General features: G+C 34.4%; 1 pseudogene; it reads left to right on the top strand.

Annotated features, from left to right (window-relative positions):
• The first annotated feature begins 1,825 nt into the window (after positions 1-1,825).
• On the top strand, positions 1,826-1,959 carry LOC100926015 (annotated as a pseudogene).
• Positions 1,960-5,928: the final 3,969 nt, after the last annotated feature.

Here is a 5,928-nt window from a genome sequence, read left to right as displayed (position 1 = left end):
GTCTTCATTTGTAATGTAACTCCTTCCTCTTCTATTTTAAAGACAAGGCATTTCAAGTGGACAAAAGTCTTGTCAGTCTGTAAGTGTACATTGAAATTGAATATGATACTTTCATTGGATTTAGCAAATGTGGGACTTGCAGATTGATTTTGTTTTCTTGGGTTCTTACTGTGATATAATCCTTCTTAAGATGCTGCATAGTGTCACTTCCTGTCCAGCTATGGTGCAGTCATGGGATGATATGTTCTAAGTGAGTGAAAATTTTCTTAATCATTTATTATCTAGATGATCTCAGATAATGCTCCACTTCCCATACACTCTGCCATTGAGAAATGTCAGCCTACTTAGGCATAAAATGATAGTGTGGTATAGTGGAAAGAGTATTGACTGTATAGTTTGTGGAATTCCATTCAATTCCTGCCTCTAACACTTAACAACCTGAAAAACTTGGACAAGTCATAATTATTCTGGGCTTCTGTTTCCTAATCTATGTAATGAAGAGGTTCTGTTGCCTCCCTGAAATACCTCCTATTCTTGTTATGAAAATTGTAATAAAATCAACAGCACCAAAACTATTATAAACCATAACAAGTGACTGTCTGATAGCTCCTTTCACAGATTTTGTGATTTCTTAGGCTAATATCATTCTTCTTTGTTTATTGTATCTCCTAAAGAAATGTAAACTCCTTGAGGGCAAATACTATCCCATATTTATAACTATATCTTCCATACTAAGTAAAATAGCTGGTACATAGTAGGAGCTTTCTCCCAGATTTTCTTTCTTTTATTTTTATTTTTCAGTTTAAATCTCCTCTCTTCTTTCAACTTCTTCCCAACCTTTCAAAAGGAAAGAAATATGATACCCATATAAAGTCATACAAAACATTTCAGTATTAGCTGTGTTCTAAGGGGTGGAAAAAAATAGGGAAAGGAAAAAAAAATGCTTGTTTGGTCATAAACTCTTCACTTAACCCTAGATTTGACAAGTATTTTCTTTCATACTTGCCTAATTTAATTATAATATCACTTTTTATGTCTAAATCATATAACTCTTTTGAGCTTGTGTGTTTATGATGTAAGATGCTATGTTTAGTTTTTACTGGACTGCTTTTCAGTTTTCCTAGAAGTTTTTGTCAAATAGAAAGTATTTCACTTAGCTGGGATCTTTGTGTTTATCAAACATTAGGCTGCTAGACTCATTTGCATTTTTAGGTTGTGCATTTAATCTATTCTATTTATTAGCTAACTACTCTGTTCTTTCTTTGATACCAACTAGTTTTTATGATTACTACCTGGATTGCCCTGGGCAAATCACTTGAATGCTTTCAGTGGTTCCAAGATGGTATGATCTGGAGAGAGGTATAATCATTCACAATCAGGAAGGGTCCAGATGCAACCCAGGAAGGGTTTGCAAGTAATACTGCTTCTCAGGAGTCCTCCTTCCTTGGGACTGGAAACAATATTGTTCCATAGGGTTTCTTATCTTGTGGAGCCAGAATTAATACTGTCCCTTGAGACTTTACTGTTATTATTATTCTTCAGAATATTTATTTTATTTTTCCAGATAAGTGCAAAGATTGTTTTCAAAATTCACTTTTACAAAACCTTGTGTTACAAAATTTTCTCTCTCTTTTCCCTTTCCCCCTCCCCAAGAAAGCAAAAAAAAAAAAAATGATATGGGTTAAACGTGCAATTTTCCTAAATATATTTCCATATTCAATATGCTGTGCAAGAAAAATCAGATCAAGATCTCTGGCTTCAGCCACAGAGGAAGGAGTCATTAAGAGCCAGACACCACTAGAGCAAGGCTTCTCTGAATCTGAAGATGGCAGACAAGCTGGACATGGGGGAGATCATGAGTTTCAACAAGGTCAAACTCAAGAAAATGTAGAACAGGGAAAGAATACTTTGCCCACCAAAAAGACAATTGAACAAGAAAAGCAGAATAAAATTTCTTAGTGAGGCATGCACCATGAAAGGACTCTATCCCCTACCCCAGTCCTGGTTTCAAGGGAACATAGATAACTCCCTGCATTATCCACATTTAAAAACAAGATGCACCGGCAAAGAGCCAGCAACCTGGGTAGTTACCCATCAAAGAAGGGTTTGGTATTGCACTTCACAATCTTGTACTGTCACATCTTAAACTGATTGCTTTGCAAGGTTATAGAAAGTTATGTGTTTGACTGATGAAAATAAAGATTACATTGTGAAAAAAAATCAGATCAAAAGGGGGAAAACATGAAAAAAAAAACAAGTAAGCAACAACAAAAATGGTGAAATTAATATGTTTTGTTCTGTATTCAGTGTCCATAATTCTCTCTCTGGATGTGAATGACATTTTTCATCCCAAGTCTATTGAAATTGCCTTGAATCACCTCATTGTTGAAAAGAGCCAAGTCTATCACAGTTGATCATCATATAATCTTATTGTGCTGTGTACAATGTTCTCTTGGTTCTGCTCATTTTATCTAGCATCAGTTCATGTAAATCTTGCCAGGCTTTTCTGAAATCAGCCACTCATCATTTCTTACACAGCAATAATATTGCATTACATTCATATACTATAACTTATTCAGCCATTTCCTAACTAATGGGCACCGGCTCCATTTTCACTTCCTTGCCATTACAAAAAGGGCTGCTATATTTTTGCACATTTGAGTCCTTTTCTGTCTTTTATGATCTCTTCGGTATACAGACCTAGTAGAGTCACTGCTAGAGCAAAGGATATGCAATAGTCTTTTGCTCCAATAGCTCCAAATCACTCTTCAGAATGGTTGGATCATTTCACAACTCCACCAGCACTGTATTCAACTCAAAGCACTGTATTAGTGTCCTAATTTTCCAGCATCCCCTCCAACATTTATCATTACCTTTTTCTGTCATCTTAGCCATTCTGAGAGGTATGAAGTTGTCATGAAGTCTTAACCAAGAACGTTCCTCTATGCCCTTAACTATGTATGACCAAGAAGTGTATATAGGCATTGGAGTTGCCAAACAGTGGCTCCTCAGAGCCCCTACTCCTTCTTGATGAAAAGTGCTCTTCTGTCCCCTTGAACTATGATTTAGAAGTAAATATTAGCAATGGAGATGCTAAACAATATCTAGTCCTAATTTTAATGCTACCAAAGGGCTCCTCTATCATTCCTTTCTGATTAGTTGCCAGGGTGCTCCCAAAGCTATTAGTGTTTCTGTCTTTACTATCTAGTCCTCATTAGTAATTTTACATCCGTGTGGTCTTTGGGTCAGCCTCATCCTTGTGCCAAATTTTTCTTTCTGATGTCCTTTGATGTTTTTGACTTGGAAAATGTCTCACTCTGATCTTTTGTTGGCTCTGACCCTCTAAATATTGGAGAATGCTTAAATAAGTTGTGGTATATTATTGTGATGGGATACTATTGTACTATAAGAAATGATGAGCTCAATAAACTTAGAAAAACATGGAAAGACTTTCATGAAATAACGATGAGCAAAATGACCACAACCTAAGGGACATTATATACAGAAACAGTAACATTACTTTAGAAATGACTTCAGGACAGCTACATGATACAATGGATAGAGCACCAGCCCTGAAGTAGGAGGATCTGAGTTTAAATATGGTCTCAAACACTTAACACTTACTAGCTTTATGTTCTTGGGCAAGTCACTTAACTCCAGTTGCTAAAGAAGCAGAAGCAGAAGAAGCAGAAATGAATTTGATAAAATAAGTCATTTCAATCATTATAAAAACCCAAATTAACCATAAGGACATATGAAGAAAGATGCTATTTGCATCAAGAAAAAAAACTGATGAATACAAGAATGTATAAAATAATTTTATTTTGTGTATATGTATATATCACATATAATGGAATTTAAATTATGCCACCTATAATAAGAAAGACTGAGGCAGAGCTCTGAGCCAATGACACTTTATTAAAGAGTACATGGTCTCCTCTAATGAGAGTGACCTCATATCTTCCTCATGATCTGAGATTCCACCTCCTTTCAGGATCCTATTTTTGTGGGGCCAGATGCCCAGTCATTCCAGAACAGCTATACCAAATACAGAATAATTCTACTGATTGGCATGTGATACATAAGCTAAAATAAGCAATACATTAGCAAAGTCACAAGTAATATCTCCACATAAGATGGATAGACTTTTCCTTAATTTGGGCAGTATGAAATGGTACAAGCTGTAACAGTCACTGGTCATAAAATAGATATCTGTTACTATTGAACAAGTGATTAGTGTGGAGTTAGAAAAATATTTAGGGGGACTTTCCATGTAGTTATGATCTCTGCAACACTGGGCTTGGTCACAATGACAAGAAAAAGCAAAGTTGGAAGACCTTTAACAAGTGAACTTAGAATATGCAGCTCACAGCTCTGGGACCTTATATACAGAACTTACCTATGATTCTAGCAAATTGACTAAGATTGATTTGAAGAGAGTATGGATCCAAATGAATTATTTTTCTCACATATATATGTGTGTGTATATTTACATGTATGTGTGTATATATACACACATACACCTATTTGAATTTAATGGTAGCCACCGCTAGAGTGGGGTAGGGTGAAGAAAGAAGAAAAAGAGGCAAAACAAAAAGAAATGTATATGATAACTTTATTATATATTTAAAAGGAATAACAAATATATAATAGATTTGCAATTTCATGTGCAACCATCTTGTTATACTATGTGACAAAATTGCTTGTTTTATTTAATAAAATAAAAATAATATAAAATAAAAAATTGTTTGGGTAGGAATGTTGGAAAAATTCAGCTTTGTCTACAATGTCATCTTAGTTCCACTCCTCAGTCCTATAATATTCTTCCTGCTATAGCAAACTGTGATTCTTATTCTTAGTAATGTGCAGTTTTCTAGAATTTTGATTCACAGAAATAAAAAAAATACAATTATATCAGACAGACATTGCAGAATTGAACTCAAAGATGGAAAGAGGGTATATTTTCATTCAAGAGGTACTTAAGAATAACATTCATTCCTTCTCATTCCAATAAAATTCTAGTTAAAAAAAATCAGGGAAATCAATAAACTTTTTGAAGTTTTCAACGTGAATGTGAGCCCTTATCTCAAAATGATAAATTGAATTTAATGATGACTTTCACTGCCTGTGTCAAGACTGGTGTTATATACAGGTAAAAGAAGGAGGTTGCTCACTTGTTACTTCAGGGACACCAAGATAGCTTCCTTATTCCTCTATTTCCCCAATTCTCTGTTTCATGCTTAAAGTAGAGTTTTATTTCTTTATCTTAAATTTTGGTCCATTAAAAATGAAAATGTCACTGGGCAAGTAACCCTTCAAAGTTCAAGTTTCCTTAATCACATTGTAGAAGATTGTAAAAAGTGTATTAAAATTTTAATGTTGCTGCTATTTCCCCCTACAATGTTATATTTGAAGTTATTTCTTTTGGGGGGACACCTGTGATTTCTCTCACACAGGAAATTACTGATGAAGAAACTCCTACCAATGCAAAATAGGTATCTATTTTATGACTTAGATTCTTACAAGTTCATTGGATCCCTATGAAGTTATTAAGGGACTTATCCAGGTCACAAAGCCCTTATATCAGAAGATCTTTAATCAAGTGGTCAGCTCTCCTAAGAAGTTTACTATACTGCACTTCTAGGACTTTATAAACTTCATGTATATCTGTTTTATCTAGCTACTTAGCTACTTATCTATCTATCTATTTCTCTGTGGAAAAGTAACCTTTTTAACAGATGTCGTGTTAGCCTGAATTACTTCCTCATTCTTCTGAAGATTAAATACACAAAACCTAATAACTCTATCCTTCTTAGACTGAAAATATAAAATACAAAAAAAATTATTGTACACAGCATTCTTCAGGTATGTATGATGTCACAAAAGCTTTTTCAACATAAACTAGATACTTTCCAGATCAGTTTCCAT

The sequence above is a fragment of the Sarcophilus harrisii genome, chromosome 1 (assembly GCF_902635505.1).
Source record: "Sarcophilus harrisii chromosome 1, mSarHar1.11, whole genome shotgun sequence".
Lineage (NCBI taxonomy): Eukaryota > Metazoa > Chordata > Mammalia > Dasyuromorphia > Dasyuridae > Sarcophilus > Sarcophilus harrisii.
This window is presented reverse-complemented; position numbering and strand designations above follow the sequence as displayed.